Source organism: Pristiophorus japonicus, chromosome 8 (assembly GCF_044704955.1).
Source record: "Pristiophorus japonicus isolate sPriJap1 chromosome 8, sPriJap1.hap1, whole genome shotgun sequence".
Taxonomy (NCBI): Eukaryota; Metazoa; Chordata; class Chondrichthyes; family Pristiophoridae; genus Pristiophorus; species Pristiophorus japonicus.
Window position 1 is genome coordinate 90,104,329 of NC_091984.1, and position 19,893 is coordinate 90,124,221.

The following is a 19,893-nucleotide window of genomic DNA, read 5'->3' on the forward strand; positions in this document are numbered from 1 at the left end:
CACGCTGTGGGGACTGATGCTGGAGTGAGCAGTGAGGTGGGAGAGGAGCACATTGGAGGCCTCAAGAGAGCCAGGAGGTTCTCGGATGAGGCAAATGCCTCCTTCCTGCAGGAGGTCGAGTCACGCTGGGGTGATTTGACACAGGGAGGGCGTGGGAAGCCCACCCCAAAGGCCTACCAGAGGATATGGACCGAGATAGCAGAAGTGGTCTCGTCGGCGACCAACGAGGTGCATGAGGGCAACCAATGCCACAAACGATGGAACGACCTTGTGGGAACCGCAAAAGTATTTCATTGATTTACATGTACTTATGTATTTATATAATTTGATTTGTAACAGTCATGAGTGACTATCAGCAGATGTGAGGTCTTTCACTTTTACCGGGAATGTTTTACTCAAAGCCTGCGGTCACGGTGTACGTCTTTAGGTAAAGAATGATAATTATCAAAATAATCATGATTACATCTGTCGGTTATGTGTTATATCAGTTTATCAGTCTCTGTGACAGTACCTAGCAATGATATCATGCAATGATCTCATGCCATGTCGTCCTGTCACCTTTTACAGAAGAAGCTACCGATGATGAGGTCCATGCAGAGGTGAACGGGTGAGGGGCCACCAGTCCCCAGCGACATCACTGAGATGGAGGAGCGAGTGCTCGCACTTGTGGGGAAGCACACCCGGACAGCCACGGACACATCTGCAGACCCTGAGTGATGCCACGTGAGTAAAACTTACACCATTGCGTGATGTAAAGTCAATAGATGCCACACCAACTCATATCCGACCAATCATACATGATAGATGATTTCTAAAAGTTAAATAGAAATAATGTTGGCCTAATGAAAATCATTGCAATGCACAATGTGTTGATGGTCATTAAATGTGATGCCTACGATAATTTTGAGAGCGGTGGTGCTTTTGCCGTGCATATGCTGTGCGTAGCGCTGGACTCACCTTGTCATCCCCTTCTCCTCTAATAACCTCATTTGTGTCTTGCAGCTCAGCCAGCAGCGCGGCCCCAGGCAAGGGCACAGAGCCAGATGGTGGGGGCGCGGGGCAGGAGTCGGCGGACGATCCTCCTACATCAGGCGCTGAGAAGCTCCGATTGTCACCCATCAATCCGCTGGGTCTGTTCTCGACGGATGAGAGCGCGGACTTCGAAGAACCTGCATCGCCATGCACCAGAACCCATTCCACCCCAAGGCCATCTATTGGTCCTCCGGTCATTCACGCCTGCACTCTGGAGGTGCCGGCCCCAAGCACCTCGCTATTGGGCACCCCATTTGTCCCCAGGACGGCGCCAACCCCACAGAGGTCTCGTGGACGTGGCAGGTCTGTTCCACAAGTGCGACATGACAGCAAAGAGATGGTACAGTTGCCCAGGAGGACTGTAGACATTGGTGACCAGCTCATCGAAGCTTTGGGGGGCATATCCCGACACCTAGTCATAATGACTGAGTACATTCCATGCATGGCGGAGTCCCTGGATGATAGCCAGGAACACTGCTGCCACAGCCCTCCCAGTGGTCCCAGAGCGCGGAACTCCACCCGTAGGTTCCATACCACCACTGCGAACAACAGATGAGAGCAAGGATCAAGATCCTGCTTCTGCATCAGAGAATGTTGCCCCCTCGGCACCCCCTGCTCCCGTACCCATGCAATCACCGCATCTGCCTTCATCCCCCCCCAATGAGGCACCACCTGAAGAGCTCCTCGGCGAGGCGCCGTGGAGCGCGGAGGGGAAGGGGTAGAGGTGGGGAGAATAAGGGGAGGGGGGAAGGGGGAAAGTGAGGTGCATGTGCGCAGGTGATGGCTGTGTTATATCTCTATCTGGGTATATGCAATTTGTTGCAATGTATGGGGGCTGGGGACCACGCTCCTGCTTTGAATTTGTATTCTGTGTTGCTGGACATGTTGAACATGTGATTTATGTCAATGGTGGAAAAAGCGGGGTGTGGGCGGGGGTTGGGTGTTATTGACTGTGATACTTATGATTTCAGACCAATGTTGGTATTAAACTTTTGTTATTGAACATAACCTTGTTGCGCACTGTCACAGATAGCTGGATCGTTACACACTGGTGATTCCTTACCATGAAAGAGTTAAATCCAACTTAACATCAATCAACGTAAACTTTAAATGGCACCAAGGTTATGGGCACCATTGATGTCTGAGCTGCACACACACAGCAGTGTGTCAGCGTTGTCACTCACATCAGCGCTCTTTCAGTCAAAAGTTTCCGATATCAGCTCCTCACGTTAGAGTGGGATTTAACAAATGCCAGCCACACCGCTGGCGTTTGTTCCGGTTAGTTCCACTTTTTGTGGACGGTTTTTTGAGTGAGCGATATTGTGGGCAATATGTGTACGAGGTGGTGAAATTGAAGATGGTCGATCTCCATAGCCGCTAGTTTGAGTAAATTTGCTCTTTGCGACAAAAAACAGTCACCGGACGTTAATATTGTTCGCCCATTCTGCTAATTCCGACCAAAAAAGTGGGTGGGCTGTGATATTTTTTTCTCAGCATTAAGCCCATTGGGAAAATAACGCTCAGCGATAAGTCTCCTAAGAAAGCCCGTCAGTTTCGATTTTGTGCCAGAATGGGCGATATCTGGGCGTTACACGTCATTTCAGTGGTAAAATGGGCGTTAAGTGGGCGTCAAGCCGCCAAAAAAAGTGGAGGTTCTAGCCCATGGAAGGATCTTTTCCCTCCTGAATCCACCTTAGATGCTATTACTAGCTTACTATCATACAAATCATTCTGTAGTTTATTCTAGGTAACAAATCACATTATTTTATCTGGTATTGATGAAAAATTAATGGGCCTGTAGTTGCTTGGATCTATTTTGTCATCCTTTCTAAAAATGTCAATGTTGGCCTGTTCAAAATCTACTGAAAGATCCCCATTGTTCACTGACTCCCTCATAAAACTGTCAATGCCTCATAATCTCATGCTCTATCTCTCTCTTGGTACTCAGGACTTATTCGTTTTAAGTCCTTTCAGCCTGTCTAGAACCTCCAACTTATTGTAGTCATTAATTGTACTTTATTAGGTCCTGAAATTGCTCAGCTGTTCCAGTGGACTCCTACCATAACTCCAGTGGCAATCTAATGGAACAGTACAAAGACCACTAGGGCCCAGAAATGTTGGTCCCTGAACTGTCATTGGCCCTGAAATTCCGATTTGGCCTTCCCACGGGCATTTTAGAGAAAAAATCCGCACTTACTTTAAGCTGCTGCTCACGTCCGCACTTCCGAGCCTGTGGCCTCCTTCGACTGGCAGTCGCAGCACTTGCACGTGGGGACGTGCGCAGTGCTGGAGCTGGCGTCACATGGCTCTGGGCAGCCAATCAGGTAAGGTATCATAGCAATAAGAGTTCCACAGGGTCCTAAACTCCTATTGCTATGATTGTGATAGACCCAAAACACCCAAAACCCAGCCCCAAACACCCAAAACAGTAATAAACATAATTTAAATTAAAGTTATTAATATCTTAAAAAAAATAATTTCCTGATTTTTAAAAAAGTTTTTAAAAATAAACTTATCATTGTGGGGAGGGTTTTTTAATGATAATATATAATGATAATATAATAATAAAATAATAACTTTATTTTTAGATGTTTTTGTGTTTTTTAAAACACTTGCGCCTGTAAAAATAGGCTATACGCCTACTTTTTCAGGCGCAAGATTTTTTAGGGCATTTGTAAGCATAAATATCGGAAATTTACACTTACATGTGTCCTCGCTCCCGATCTGGCTACGATCTGTCAAGCCAGAAACTTGACAGATCGGAAATGCCGGTTTCCAGTGCATGCGCATTACGTGCTGGAAACCGGTATTTCCGATGCCTTCCTGGGTCCATAGGAACTCCGTATGGACCCGGGAGGCCGGAAATTCAGGGCCTTTTTGATTTCAGTGGCCTTGCTTAGGAGCCTTCACCCAACCCAAATAAGGCCACTGATGCAGTAGGGAGGGGCAGAGGGCAAGAACTCCATACGTTTGGAGTTTCTGCTTCTTTGGTCTTAAAGGGGCCCAGTATAACATTGGGCCCAGTACACCCAATGTGATGAGATGTACTGGCTTACAAAGAGGCACAAGTGGCCCCCATTGGAAGGGCCCTTGCCAGGGAAGACAAAGTGAGTAATGTTTTAAAATTACTGACATTATGGGCTCCTTCACAAAGGAGGGCCAAAGGGGATGCAACATTCTCTATCTGGGGGGAGAGTGCCGAACTGGGCAAGCCCCACCCCCCCAAAATAGCAGGAAGCACCAGTGTTTTCAGCCTGTATGGAGTGGTGGCCACCCAAGTTGAGACCCTCATGGTAAGGGCACATGACAGGTTCACTTTAGACTGTAAATGGAGAAATTGAGATCAGCAAAAGATTTAAAAGCCTCAAGCACAACTTGAGATTACAAAAAAAATATTTTCCCCAGAGTGGGAATGTAATGGACTTTCAGCTAAAGTAGCTTTTTCTTCTTAGGCAGTCCCTTGAATGACTTGCTTCCACACTTAAAATGAATTCTCAGGTGACTGAAGAGTCCAATGCGGGACCTACAGTCTCTGTCACAGGTGGGGCAAACAGTGATTGAAGGAACGGGTGGGTGGGGTGCGTGGGTTGTTGTGCGCTCCTTCCGCTGTCAACGCTTGGCTTCAGCTTGCTCTCGGTGTAGAGACTCGAGGTGTTCAGCGCCCTCCCGGATGCTTTTCCTCCACTTTGAGTGGTCTTGGGCCAGGGATTCCCAGGTGCCGGTGGGGATGTTGCACTTTTTCAAGGAGGCTTTGAGAGTGTCCTTGAAGCATTTCTCTGCCCACCTGGGGCTTGCTTGCCATGTCGAAGCTCCGAGTAGAGCATTTGTTTTGGGAGTCTCTCTACTAACACCTTTAAAAATTGACAGGACGAATATCTGGTTGGAACAACTTTGACGGTTGTAAAAACAATAAAAAAGACAACTTGCATTTATATGGTGCTTTTAATGTAGGAAACTGTCTCAAGGTGTGTCACAGAAGTGTAATCAGACAAAAACTGACACCAAGCCAAAGAATGAGATATTAGGAGGGGTGACTAAAAGCTTATTCAAAGAGATAGGTTTTAAGGAAAGTCTTAAAGGAAGAGAGAGAGGTGGGGAGGTGAAGAGGTTTAGGGAGGGAATTCCAAAGCTTAGAGCCTCGTCAGCTGAAGGCATGATCGCCAATGGTGGGCAAAAGACAATGAAGGATGTGCAAGAGGACAGAGCTGGGGGAGTGCTGAGCTCTTGGTGGTTGTAGGGCTGGAAGAGGTTACAGATATAGGGAGGAAAAAGCCCATTGAGGGATTTAAAGAGGAGGATAATAATTTTAAATTTGAGGCGTTATTGAACTGCGAGCCTATGTTGGTCAATGGGCACAGGGTAATGGTGCAAGTTAGGATGTGGACAGCAGAGTTTTAGATGAGCTGAAGTTTATGGAGGGTGAAGGATGGAAGGCCAGGCCAGGAAAACAATGAAATATTTGAATCTGGATGTGACAAAAACATGGATGAGGGTTTTGGCAGCAGATGGGTTGGGGCCAAGTGGATTTGGACAATGTTATGGAGGTGGAAGTAGGCCATCTATGTGATTTGCGATCGGAAGCTCAGATCAGGATCTAACAGATTGCTGTCAGGGGCCTGGGAAGGGGATGGAATTGGAGATGAGGGTACGGAGTTTGTGATGGGGGCCAAAGACGATGGTTTTGGTCTTTCTAAGATTAACTGGAGCAAATTGCAACTCATCCATGACTGGATGTTGGACAAGCAATCTGACAACAGCAGTGGAGAGGTGTGTTTTTTTAATAGTTATAGATAGAGACAATAGAATGTTGTATGGTATATGATCGTTTCTGACCTGTTGGAATTATGGAAGGGAAGCAACTGGTCAAGAATGATTAATGTAGAATGTAAGATTAGATAAGTCATTTGGAGTTTTGCTTGATTTGGGGAGGGTCGGGTAGAAAATTTTCAGAACCCTTCAACAGACGATTTGATGAGTTGGATAAAATCTGTGATAGGGTGAATTGTACATTGTCTGTGGAAGAATAGCCTTTTCTCATTCCAGTTCCACAAAAGCAGCAGGAGGTGATTGATCATCTTTTTGCTTTTCCTCTCCATTTAGAAATGCTGAGTCAATATCATGGAGAAGAATGGAAACTATACAAGGGAAGGGCAACACTAGGCTCAAAGCATCAGCGTTAAACTTCGCGACACAAATTGGCAATTTTAATTAGAGGAGCCAAAACACTGCTTAGTACTGGAAATGGAAACTGTCACTAGTGCAGTAGGAGGTGTTTTTTTCTGAAGCTGGATTAAGGCTAATTGTTAGGATGGAATACATAAAGTTTTGGTTCATGTTAAACACATTTTATTTGATGGTGACACTAGGTGCCCAAAGAGGAAAATTATTGCTCTTCTCAACAGTGACATTCCTCATTTTGAAACGCACAAATCATAATTAAAAAATAAAATAAAATCCCTACATTATTATAAAATGGCACCTTACTTAAGGAAGGATATACTGACTTTGGAGGGGGTACAGAGACGATTCACTAGGCTGATTCCGGAGATGAGGGGGTTACCTTATGATGATAGATTGAGTAGACTGGGTCTTTACTCGTTGGAGTTCAGAAGGATGAAGGGTGATCTTATAGAAACATTTAAAATAATGAAAGGGATAGACAAGATAGAGGCGGAGAGGTTGTTTCCACTGGTCGGGGAGACTAGAACTAGGGGGCACAGCCTCAAAATACGGGGGAGCCAATTTAAAACCGAGTTGAGAAGGAATTTCTTCTCCCAGAGGATTGTGAATCTGTGGAATTCTCTGCCCAAGGAAGCAGTTGAGGATAGCTCATTGAATGTATTCAAGTCACAGATAGATAGATTTTTAACCAATAAGAGAATTAAGGGTTACGGGGAGCGGGCGGGTAAGTGGAGCTGAGTCCACGGCTAGATCAGCCATGATCTTATTGAATGGCGGAGCAGGCTCGAGGGGCTAGATGGCCTACTCCTGTTCCCAATTCTTATATTCTTATGTACATCACATTCATATTATGTGTTTTTGTGTTAATCAACTGGTCATTCATCTCATAAGTGATTCATTAGTGCAAAACTAGATACATCACAACAGTGACCACACTCACTGTATTTCAAAGTAATTCTTGTAGGTTTCAAAACGTTATTAAGAGATGTAATAAGGTGCTATAGCAATGAAAGTCTTTCCTTTTTATATATTGAATACAGAATATTTGGCTTGCTTGAGGAGGGACTCACATATTTCTTGCTTGTTATTTATTCACTGTTTTACATTCATATTCAGCATATTTTATGCAGCATTATCTCCCATTTACCTGACCTTGCCTGGCTTATTTCTTGCCACGTGTCTGTGTCTAGCGACAAGATGATATCATTACAGAATTCATAAAATCTGTCAGAAAGCCGAGTGAAAGAAGTCATTAGTTCAGTGTTGTAGCACAGTGCTACAGGCTATGAGAGAACTGTAGTTCTTTCCGGCCTGATGTACAACCCTTGTACATGGCCTTCTTTGACCTCACAAAGACCTTTGACACTGTCAACTGTGAGGAACAATGGAGCGCCCTCCTCCATTTCATCTGCCCCCAAAAGTTTGTCACCAGCCTCTACCTGCTCCACGACAACATGCAAGCCATGATCTTGACCAACGGATCCACCACAGACCCAATCCACATCCGGACCGGGGTCAAGCAGGGCTGCATCATCGCACCAACGCTCTTCTCAATCCTCCTTGCTGCAACGCTCCATCTCACTCTCAACAAGCTCCCCGCTGGAGTGGAACTAAACTATAGAACCAATGGAAACCTGTTCAACCTTCGTTGCCTCCAGGCTAGATCCAAGGTCATCCCATCCTCTGTCATCAAACTACAGTACACGGACGACGCTTGCGTCTGCGCACATTCAGAGGCTGAACTCCATCCATCGTCAACACCTACACCGAGGTGTACGAAAGCGTGGGCCTTACACTAAACATCTGCAAGACAAAAGTCCTCCATCAACCTGATGCCGCCGCACAGCACTGTCCCTGGTCATCAAAATCCATGGTGCGGCCTTCGACAATGTGGTCCATTTTCCATACCTCGGGAGCCTACTATCAACAAGGGCAGACATCGACGAGGAGGTTCAACACCGCCTCCAGTGTGCCAGCGCAGCCTTTGGTCGACTGAGGAAGAGAGTGTTTGAAGATCAGGACCTCAAATCTGGCACCAAGCTTATGGTCTACAGGATAGTAGTGATACCCACCCTTCTATATAACTCTGTAAGAATTCGGCGAAAACATTGACAGCAAAAGCATAAACTTTTGGACTTTATGTTTTGGACATTGCTTTTCACTTTGCTGTTACTGCAGAAGGGCAGACAGCATGACGTGGGACAGGTCCAAACATGTTCCACAGGAATACACATCAGGTGGGCAGGAAAGCATCACAGGAAGGAACCTAATGGAGGACCATTTTGTCATGTAATGGGAACCCATCAGGAAGATTGGTCGGTGCTCAAGACACAAAGGAAGCTTTTTGACCACCCAGACTTGTTGGAGCCTTATCCCGAGGAACAGGCCAGTTGACAAAGACACCGTCTGAAAAGGTATTTCATTTGCTTTTTAGTTGTACTGCCTGAGGCGAAGGACTAACTTTTGGTGCGAGGAGAAGCATTTTTGCAGGTATTAGAGAGGCAGTTTTGGCTGCCATCTCTCTCTCTCTCTCTCTCTCCTCTTCTACTCTTGCTTGCTTCGTTCAACGCACTCAACGACCGAGCACTCCGTCTAGGACGGAGAGAAGAAACCACCATCTACGAGCTAAGAGAGCCTCGCTACTTCGACTGGGAAGCTGACCTTGAGACAGTACTTGAATACCACAGATTGGTAGAGAACCAGTAGATACGGTCATCGAGAGAAGCAGCGAGTAAGCCAGAGGGGTCATCATCATCATCATAGGCAGTCCCTTGGACTCGAGGAAGACTTGCTTCCACTCCTAAAGTGAATCCTTTGGTGGCAGAACAGTCCAATACGAGAGCCACAGACCCTGTCACAGGTGGGACAGACATTCGTCGGGGGAAGGTTGGGGTGGGACTGCTTTGCCACACACTCCTTCCGCTGCCCGCGCCTGACCTCTTCATACTCGCGGCGTTGAGATTCGAAGAGCTCAACGCCCTCCTGGATGCACTTCCTCCACTTAGGGCGGTCGTCGGCCAGGGACTCCCAGGTGTCAGTGGTGATGTCGCACTTTACCAGGGAGGCTTTTACGGTGTCCTTGTAACGTTTCCACTGCCCACCTTTGGCTTGTTTGTCGCATAGACCAATTGCTTAGGGAGTCTTGTGTCTGGTATGCGAACAATGTGGCCTGCCCAGCGAAACTGATCGAGTGTGGTCAGTGCTTCAATGCTGGGGATGTTAGCCTGGACGAGGACACTGATGTTGGTGTGCCTGTCCTCCCAGGGGATTTGCAGGATCTTGCGGAGACATCATTGGTGATATATTTCCAGCGACTTGAGGTGCCTTCTGTACATCATCCATGCCTCTGATCCATACAGGAAGGCAGGTCTTACTACAGCCCTGTAGACCATAAGCTTGGTGGTAGATTTGAGGGCCTGGTCTTCGAACATTCTTTTCCTCAGGCGGCCAAAGGTTGCACTGGCGCACTGGAGGTGGTGTTGAATCTCATAATCGATGTCTGCCCTTGTTGATAATAGGCTCCCGAGGTATGGGAAGTGGTCCACGTTGTCGAGGGCTGCGTCGTGAATCTTGATGACAGTCGCGGCCATAGCTGACCTGATAGGGAGTATTCCAGCAGCCGCAACCACATTTACGGTGCTGGACATTTCTAACGGGTTTTGGTCGATTCCCATGAAATGGGAAGACCAGTCCAAGTTTGCCTTCACTTTTAAGGGACAGCAGTTCACATGGACATGCCTTCCCCAGGGATTTCATAACAGGCCCTCCATTTTCCAAAAAAATGTATGGCAGACACCTTAAAGGGTTTCAGCAGACACCATCAGTTGGTGCAGTATGTGGACGATTTGCTTTTGTTCTCTGATGAGGGGGAGGAGCATGGTCCGCTGCTAGAGAGACAGGGTTCAAGGTCAATCCTAAGAAAGCTCAAAATGGTCAGAGGGAAGTAAAATTCCTTGGGCTGACTATGAGGGCTGGGGAAAGGGCTATAGACGAGGCCAAATGGAAGGTGGTTCAGGAGTTACCAGCCCCCACGACCGTGACGGGGGTGAGATCCTTCCTGGTGCTCACGGGGTACTGCAGGGATTTTATTGAGGATTACGTTGCCACGGCAGCCCCTCTGCTTCGGCTTCGGCAGCGTTTAATCGCCTCAAGGGAGACCTGCAGATGGCACCTTCATTAGGGGTGATTAATGGTGGGGAGGACTTATTTTTGGAAGTAGCAGCCAGTGGGGACAGTTTGAGTGCGGTGCTGCTCCAGGAGCGGCACGGCAAACTGAGGCCCGTGGTGTACTCATCAAGAGTCCTCACGGATGTAGAACGTGGATATTCCAATTGCGAGAGGCATTGGGCCACGCATTGGGCCGTAAAGCGCTCACAGCTCTTTACAGGATCGTCCCTGATCGTTCTACTAACCCACCATACCTCCACTCAGATGTTATTAGATGGGAGGATAAAGGATGGCACGGTGAGCAGTGCTCGCATTGCCCGCTTGACTTTATTGCTCTCACAAATGCATCTAAGAGTGCAAGGCCTGAGTGAGCCCAAGTTGGCCGCCAACATGATCTACCCAGGGACGGCCCACAAGCATACGGTGAAAGGGGTATGGGATGTGGACGTAGGATTCCGGGCCGGGTTACACCCAACAGGTCGCGAGATCTACGTCGACGGGTCTAGTTCGTTAGTGAACAGGGAGCGTTTTACCGGGTGCGGGATTTAAGACCCTACGGCTGGGATAGCAAGAGCCATCAAACTCCCGAGCGCGCCGAACTGTCGGTAGTGGTGTACGTCGGTACCCACACTGACAAGTTCTCGGCCCCTTATAACGTCTGCTCGGATTCCATGTTTACATGCAATTCATGTACCGAATACTTGGCCATCTGGGCCCGTCGCGGTTTCACATCCGCAGACGGGAAGCCCTTAGCAACAGCACCATTGCTGAGAAAGGTCTTAGAGGCCACAGGGACCCCGGGATATTATTACATCCACAAAGTAAAGGCTCACTCTAAGACGGAGCCCAGAGGGGAACGCAACCAAAGGGCAGACGAGTTAGTAAAGGAGGGAGCCAGGGAAGGAGTTTTTTGGGATTCATACGGGTCCAGCCCAGTAGCAGTGATCCGGGACAAATGGGGGACACCAGGGAGTGCAGGGATAGCATTGGCCCCAGACTTGAGGCAAGTCCAGGCACAGGATCCCGTCCTCAAGGTCGTCCTGGAGCAGTTAGCTAAGGGCGAGAAGGTAGAAGGTCCATTCGTGGTAGTGGGCAACACCCGTAAAGGAAGGGATGCTCTTTAAGGGGGATGGGTGGATAGATTCCGAGGTGCACCAGAGGGAATTCCTTCAGTTGGCCCATGGGGGTCCAGGAGTGGGACACCCAAGGCCAGAGACTACCTGGCAAAGGATTGGACAGGCAGGGTGGTGGTTGCAACTGAGGGAGGATGTCCACGATTTTTGCGCAGACTGTCTGGTGTGCGCGGCGAACAATCCCGATCCGCAATGTAGGAAGGTTCCCATGCGGCACACGAGAAAGGTAGAGGGACCATGGAAGTCGGTACAGGTCGATTACATGGGCCATTGCCCACCGCAAAGCGGGGTTACAAGTACTGTTTGGTCCTAGTAGACGTGTTCTCCAAGTGGGTGGAAGCCTTCCCTTGCCGATCAGCCAAGGATTTTGGTAAGGGAAGTGTTCTCCAGGTGGGGACTGCCACAGATCGTGGAGTCCGACCAAGGGAACCACTTCTCGGGGCAAGTCATGCAGGCTACCTTGAAGGTTCTGGGAATAGAGGGTAAATGGCATGTGGCTCACAACCCAGTCATCGGGGGTTGTGGAGCAACTTAATCAGACCATCAAAGAAAAGCTGCGGAAGGAAACAGAGCCATCCCTGAAAAGGTGGGATGCGGTCCTGCCGTTAGTTTTGATGGGGGTCCGAGCCAGCCTCTCCAGGAGCACAGGGTACTCCCCGCATGAGCCCGGGAGGGTCATGCGCATGCCCACCTATGTTCTGGCACCGGTTCTCACCAAAAGTCATGGGAGAAGTAAACCGGGATAAGTTTGTCAAGGATCTGTATGAGAGGTTGAAGCAGATTAATTGGCAGGCAGCCAGTAACATGGGGAAGCAGCACCGGAGTAATCGGTTGCTGCTCGATCCCCAGAGATCGCTCGAGTGGAAGGTAGGGGACCAGGTGATGGTCCGAAACTACGCTCGTGTAGGGACATTTGAGCCACTGTATATGGGACCTTACAGTACAGTGGATAAGGCAAGCCCCATGGTTTACACTGTTAAACTTCCAAGGCGCACAAAGTGGTTCCACGTGAACCAGTGTAAGTTGTTTAACCCGTGGAAAAGGGTAAGGAACGGAAAGAAACACCAAGGTGCTGTAAACAGCATGGTGGACGCGGGTCTTCCTCCCATAGTTTGGGACAGCGAGGACCCCGTGGTGGGGGCTATATGAAGGAGCAGCAGGATCCCATGGCCAAGGGCGCCGTGGACACCTCCTTACACGCCGACCAGGAGCCGTATAAGGCCCAGGCAAGAGGCGCCCTAGCGGGGCCACCCGGTAGCACGGGTGGTATTGTACATAGTTTTCTTTTAAAGTGTTTTGGTTAGTTGTAATGAAGCCAGACCTGTGGAGGTAGACCCTCTCACAGCAAGGTGCTTGTTAGTTTTGTTTTGCAGGAAGCTGAGGACGGAATGGAGACAGCCCTGAGACTGAACATGATTTGGATATTGGCAGGAACAGGGCACAGTAAGAGAGGAGACACCGAGTCGTCCTTCCTCTATGGCTGTACTGGGGGGAACGGAACCACCATGACACAGGGGGGTAGGACAGGGGACATGGATGGGATGGCAGCCTATTTCTATGAGGGAAGGGGGCCAGGGGGCTGGGGTTGAATTCGATGAAATACTCCAGCCACGCCAGGTTCACATACAGGGAGGCTTCCATATCGTGTCCCAGACTGAAGGTCACGGCCACACGGGTTGGGGTGACCTAGGGCAAGTGCGTATGCTTGAAGTGCAAGAGACACATTCCCCTGGGATGGTGGTGGTGGCTCAGGAGATTGAGTCAGGACACAGGGAACCAGACAGCGGACTGGGAACGACTGGGGAACGATACGTACCGACAGATCATGGGGACACAGGGGGGAGTGGAAGTGTGCTTGGACAAGTGGTGGAAGGAGTGTGTGTGTATGTGGGGGTTGGAATGGATCTGCCCAGCAGGTGTGTCGATTGCCTTTTCGAGGCAATGGCAGGATGCCGGGGCTGGGATCAGATGGGATCGGAGTATGGACTCCTGCGTGATCCCAGACCCTTCCAACACAATAAATTCCACTGAACTTGTAGCACACAAGAGGAAGCCCCTGCCCACAGCCCCACCGGTACAGACGACAGAAGTTAGATGCCCCGCCACCACATCAGGCCCAGGGAATGGTTTAGTTTTAGTCCCGACCGGGAAGGTTCAATTCCAGGGCGTGCATTATGTGGTCGCGTCGGTCATTTTAAACTTAACCGGGGTACATCTGCCCGAGTGGTGTCCAAAAGAAACTGAGCAGCTGTATGAGGCCCTCATTAAAGAAATGTTCCATCAGTTCTTTGAACTCAGTTACTGGGATGTGAGTCGGGAAAAGAAGTACTACATGGGAGTATATAATGTTAGTCCGGGGAGACAGAGGCGAGGGGTGCTCAATGATGTTGCTACGGCGTTCAGTGCGGGTACATCTCTCGTCAATAGTATGGACGACGTGCAGCTGCAGATGCAGGTTAGCGGGTTAAAGGACCAGCTGCGGAAAATCCTGGGGGAAGGGAATGAAGTGGTAGGGTTGGAGCTAAAGGAGGACCAGGCGATGACTATTCACTTAAAAGAGGTCATCATGGAGCTGGAGATACATGCTAAAACGGTTAATGAATTAATACGGGAGGATAGTAATACCTCGGCACAGGCAACCATGAATGAAGTGTGCGTGTTGTACGGTGCCTGGTTGCTAGGCGAGGGACGCAGTAATTTGGAGGACCTGCTGCAAGGTCGCGTCCCATCGTGGGTCAGCAACTGGCACCTCGCAGCACTCAGCCCGTATCATAATGCAATGATTCCGTGTCAGCTCTGTTTAACTTCCGAAGCCTACCCAGTTCCAGTGGATTGCGGTCGGTCCAACAACTCGGTTATGGGGATTGTATTGCGTATGCCGGTGGTGGGCGGGACACCACAGCCAGCGCCGGTATACCGAGTAGAAAACATTGGCGTCTTACGGGAGTGGGTGCAGATGCGGTACCATGGGGCCCCACTGTTTGTAATAAAGTGGGAGCACGCCATGACCAACACTGACCTCAAGGGGTGCCAGAGCAGGGGCGCACACATCATATTGTGTCCCCAGTACTTGAACGCATTCGATTGGCCAGAGTGCGGGTTTGAATCAGAGAGTGCAGAGCCTATTAATTGCACCATGGAGGTGATGGCCCAGAGCCACGTTCCACCTCAGGCAGCATATGCGGGCAACGGGACGTACTGCGTCACGACGAGTGTGGACCGGTACTGGGTGCACTGCGACATTTGGTGTCCGGTCACCGACACGACTTTCTGCTTCAAACCCCACATCGAAGTTCAAGTGGCCCAAGAGCGTATCCTTCCAATCCCAGAGCCATCCACGGTACACATCACAGTGAACGACACAATCCATAATCTGCAGCAGTACATCACATAGTTCGGGTATCAGATTCCTTTTCTGCCCGAACACCTCACAACGTTAATAAAAGACGTTGAGCTCTTGCAGAAACATTATTTTACATTGGAACAGACAAACCAGAACACAGGGGAGGAAATTAAAGAGATAAATTCCCCGCCCTGGTGGGACATTGGTTTGAATGTAGAAGTTTCTCCATGGATCCGGATTTGCTCGCACACACTTGTAATACAGTTTCTCATTGTAATGTATTTGTTGTAGCTGTCTTGCAAAAGGTGAAACAAGGCGCTCCGAAGTCAGTGGGAGGCCTTGGTTAAAGTTGAACCTGAATGTTTTTCTCTGTATGTTGTATGAATGTGTTCGTGTTGTATTTTAAGGGATGTATTTGGGGTGTTTAAAAGTAAAGTATATAGGGTTGGTTGGCACAATGTTTTTTCGCCAGCGGACGTTTGATATTCCAGAATAATTCTTGAAATATCATAGGGGGGACTGTAAGGATTCGGCGAAAACATCGACAGCAATAGCATATACTTTTCGATTTTAAGTTTTGGACTTTGCTTTTAACTGTCATGGGTCCTTCGCATTCGGGGCCTGTTCAGACGGGTGTTGTACTGTGTTTGTTTGTTTGTTTTACACCACCAGGGTGTGTTTTACTGGGCGCAGGTGTGTGCTTTAACTTGAATAAAAGCATTGTGACGATTGAGACTGAAAGATCTGGCTATAACTGTGTATTTCTGTTCACTACGATAATTCCGGTGTCTAGAACTGTTGTAAGGGGGGTGATTTGAAACCACCAAGAGCAAAACCACTTATAGCTCAAGAGACGTGGACCATGTACAGTAGACATCTCAAAGCGCCGTACCACCAGCGCTGTCTCCGCAAGATCCTGAAAATCCACTGGGAGGCACCAACGTCAGTGTTCTCAATCAGGCCAACATCCCCAGCATCGAAGCACTGACCACACTCGACCAGCTCCGTTGGGCAGGCCACATCGTCCACATGCCCGACACGAGACTCCCAAAGCAAGCGCTCTACTCAGAACTCCTACACGACAAGCGAGCCCCAGGTGGGCAGAGAAAATGTTTCAAGGACACCCTCAAAGCCTCCTTGATAAAGTGCAACATCCCCACGGGCACCTGGGAATCCCTGGCCCAAGATCGTCCTAAGTGGAGGAAGAGCATCCGGGAGGGCGCTGAGCACTTCGAGCCTTGTCGCCGAGTGCATGCAGAAAACAAGCGCAGACAGCGGAAGGAGCGTGCGGCAAACCAGACTCCCCACCCACCCTTTCCTTCAATGACTGCCTGTCCCATCTGTGACAGAGACTATAATTATTGTATTGGACAGCCACCTGAGAACTCACTTTTAGAGTGGAATCAAGTCTTCCTCGATTTCGAGGGACTGCCTATGATAATGTTGTAGCACAGTGCTATAGGCTATGATAGAACTGTAGTTCTCACCGGCCTGATGAATGATTTATTTTATTCACACAACATCCACAGCTACTCCCAATTAAGTATTTGGAAGGCATGCTCCGAGAGCTGATGCCTCTAATTTTCAGCATTGGTGCCCTGGAATCAGAGGGGTGGCTTTAACCATACAGTTTTTGAGTCTTTTGTTAACCACCCCAACACTTCAATTTTGCTCCCCTCCTCTCCTGAAGGTAGTGATTCTTGTTAGGCTACAATTCCACAGGCACAAGCCATCGTCCAGCATGCAGGACTTAAGGTAAGGTCTAGCATGGGACAAGTACAGAGTAAAACTCTCTGACCCATCAAGTAGTTCCATTTCAAGGATATCACAGATTATGCATAATAACACCCTGTCAACACTACATCAGCAAAGTTCATTAACCTCAACTTCATTCCTGCTACACCAGTGTGACTATCAGGTTTTGGAATTTCAGACTATGGTGTAATACATCTTAAAAATGCTGCTATTGAGCTAAATGCATCACTCAAGGAATCAAATTCAGATGACAGCAGGGCTTTCAGGTGTCATTTAGATTTCAGATGGCATGTCTGGACCAATGTCCTGATAAATAGTTTGATATTCCAGTGATCATTCACACACAATTGGCCCAGAAATCCCGGTCGGCTGCTTCCCGCAGGCAATCGGGTAAAAAAACTTTAAAAAAATGCACACTTACCTTATCCTGCCACACCCACGCGAATTTCCTGTCCTGAGGCCTCCTCTGACTGCACATCGCAGCGCTGGGCAGCCAATCAAGTAAAGTATATTCTCATTCATAATAATGGGAACTTCATAAGTTGGAGTTCCCATTATTATGAATGAGAAACAGCCCTCAAAACACACAAAACCAATAATAAATAGAAAAAATACACCACATATTTTTATTAATTTAAATTAAAGTTATTTATATATTTAAAAAATAAAAATGTTTTCAATTTTTAAAAAAGTTTTTATAATTTAAAATAAACTTACCGTAGTGGGGAGGGTTTTTAACAATGAAATGTGTTTTTATAATTTTATTTTAAAATGTTTTTGTGTATTTTAAAACTTTTATGCTGTAAAAGTAGGCTATGTGCCTGCTTTTATCAGGCGCAAGAGTTTTGAGGACATTTGCTGGGCAAGATATGGGTAAATCCCGCAATCTTGTCCTTGCAAATGTCCTCGCTCCTGAGATACGAAAGACCTGTCAAGCTCCAGCTTGACAGATCAGAAAAGCCGGTTTTCAGCACATGCGCTGAAAACCAGCTTTTGCGATGCCTTCCTGGGTCCGTAGACACTCAGTACAGACCCGGGAGGCCAGAATTCCTGCCCCATTGTTCTTCTCAAATCTATTCATTTCAACTCAGCAGAGGTCATTACCAAGTTGGCTGGTGAATTCTACTCTGGTTGGAGGCAGATGTTGTTAGTTTGATAAAAAGACATTAGGCTTTTAAAACAAAAAGAGCAGCAAAAGTTGGTAAGCAGTGAGACAACAAAAGGCTGCAAAGAGGATGAAACACAGGTGAGGAGAATTGGAACTTAGCTTTATTTCAAGCATAATGAGGCACTGAAGTGGGCTAGTGTAGTGTATTTGTTATTTTTATATTACACAAAACAAATGGTATTGATGAGCATAAGTAAAACTGATTGTAACTGTTCTGCTGTATCTTCAGCATACTGTAGAATAAAGTCGCTTAACAATTAATATCAAGCCTCTCATCACTTAATGGTAACTCAGTCAGTCCACTGTTGAAGTTTTAGAAAAAATACTCGTGAAAGTACATGGTCCAGATCATAAAGGGATGCTATCGTTACATGCCTGAGTTATGCTATTGTACATGTAGATATAGAGCAGTCTGTCCATTTGCATAAAAGGCGGTATGGCATGGTCTGAGGAACACTCCAGTAATTGTGGCAGGAGATTTGTGCAGCATTAAGATATCAGGACGAGGTCTTAAGGGCAATTGTTGTTTCTGGAGTGGCAGCAAGGACTGCTTCCATAGATTTCCTCAAGAGCTCCTAGCTCATGATTTTAGGACTTAATTGGGACTATCTGGCCTGCTGTCATAAAGACCATTAGCCAAGCATTAGTGGGCTACAAGGGATGGTACAAATGTTAATGCGGCTGCATCAAGGCCAGTAGAGAATGGAGTTTCTGGCTTGGACCCATAGACCTTGGATATGCATGTGACATGAGACCAGAAGCAGATCCTGCAAAGATATCAGCATCACTGAGACAAATGACACCGCAATTCTTGAGGGCTCCATTAGTATAATCCCAGCCACAAACCTCACAAGCTCTTGACACTGAGGTAGCACCATGTAGGAGTAAGAGGTCAGGGTCACATGTAAAAAGAGTTTTAGACACAAGGGGTAAGTTGTAGTGGTAGACATTTTAAGAACATAAGAAATAGGAGCAGGAGTGGGCCATATGGCCCCGCGAGCATGCTCCGTTATTCAATAAGAACATGGCTGATCTTCTACCTCATCTCCACTTTCTCACCACATCCCCATATGCTTTGATTCCCTTAGTGTCCAAAAACCTATCAATGTCATTCTTGAATATACTCAACAAATGAGCATTTACAGCCCTCTGGGGTAGAGAATTCCAAAGATTCACAACCCTGAGTGAAGAAATTTCTCCTCATCTTAGTCCTAAATGACTGACCTCTTGAGACTATATCCCCTAGTTTTACACCCTACAGCCAGGGGAAACAACCTCTCAGCATCTACCCTGTCAAGCCCTCAAAGAATGTTATACCTTTCAATGAGATCACCCCTCATTCTTCTAAACTCGACAGAATAACAAAGGCAATGTGGAAATAAATATATAAATCTTTGGTAATTAAGTGTGTTTGTGTATAATTTCAAATGGAGGTCTTGTTATCTTATCTTAGTGTGGTAGCTCTCCTGCCCGAGTCCAACCCCATTGCAGAAATTTGAGCATATAAACTAGGCTGAAACATTCACTGTATACTGAGGGAGTGCTGTCCTGTCAGAGGTGCTGTCTTCTAGGTGAGATGTTAAACGGAACCTCTATTTGCACTCACAGGTGAATGTAAAAGATCCCATGGCACTATTCAAAGACAAGCAGAGAAGTTCTCCCAGTGTCCTGGCTAACTTTTATTCCTCAACCAACATCGCTAAACAAATCATATTGGGCTGCATTTTCTGCTTTTAGGATATCGGGGCGTTAATGACAGCAGGGCAGTCCTGATAGTGCCGGGAAAAAGTTTCCACCTCAGTCAGCAAAACTTTTGCAGCTGGCCCTGAATGACCTTACAAAGGCCTTTGACACTGTCAACCGCGAGGGACTATGGAGCGTCTTCCTCCGTTTCGGCTGCCCCCAAAAGTTCGTCACCATCCTCTGCCTGCTCAACGACATGCAAGCTGCGATCCTGACCAACGGATCCATTACAGACCCAATCCACGTCTGGACCGGGGTCAAGCAAGGCTGTGTCATCGCGCCAATGCTCTTCTCAATCTTCCTCGCTGCAATGCTCCACCTCACACTCAACAAGCTCCCCACTGGAGTGGAACTAAACTACAGAACCAGTG

General features: G+C 47.7%; 1 protein-coding gene across 1 annotated transcript in view; it reads right to left on the reverse strand.

Annotated features, from left to right (window-relative positions):
• cachd1 (cache domain containing 1) overlaps positions 1–3,246 on the reverse strand; it is a 250,857-nt gene extending 247,611 nt beyond the window's left edge. The window contains exon 1 of the mRNA XM_070887043.1: positions 3,230–3,246. The gene's annotated coding sequence lies outside the window, so the exon portion shown is untranslated. The remainder of the gene's footprint in view (positions 1–3,229) is intronic.
• Between the last annotated feature and the right edge of the window lie 16,647 nt (positions 3,247–19,893).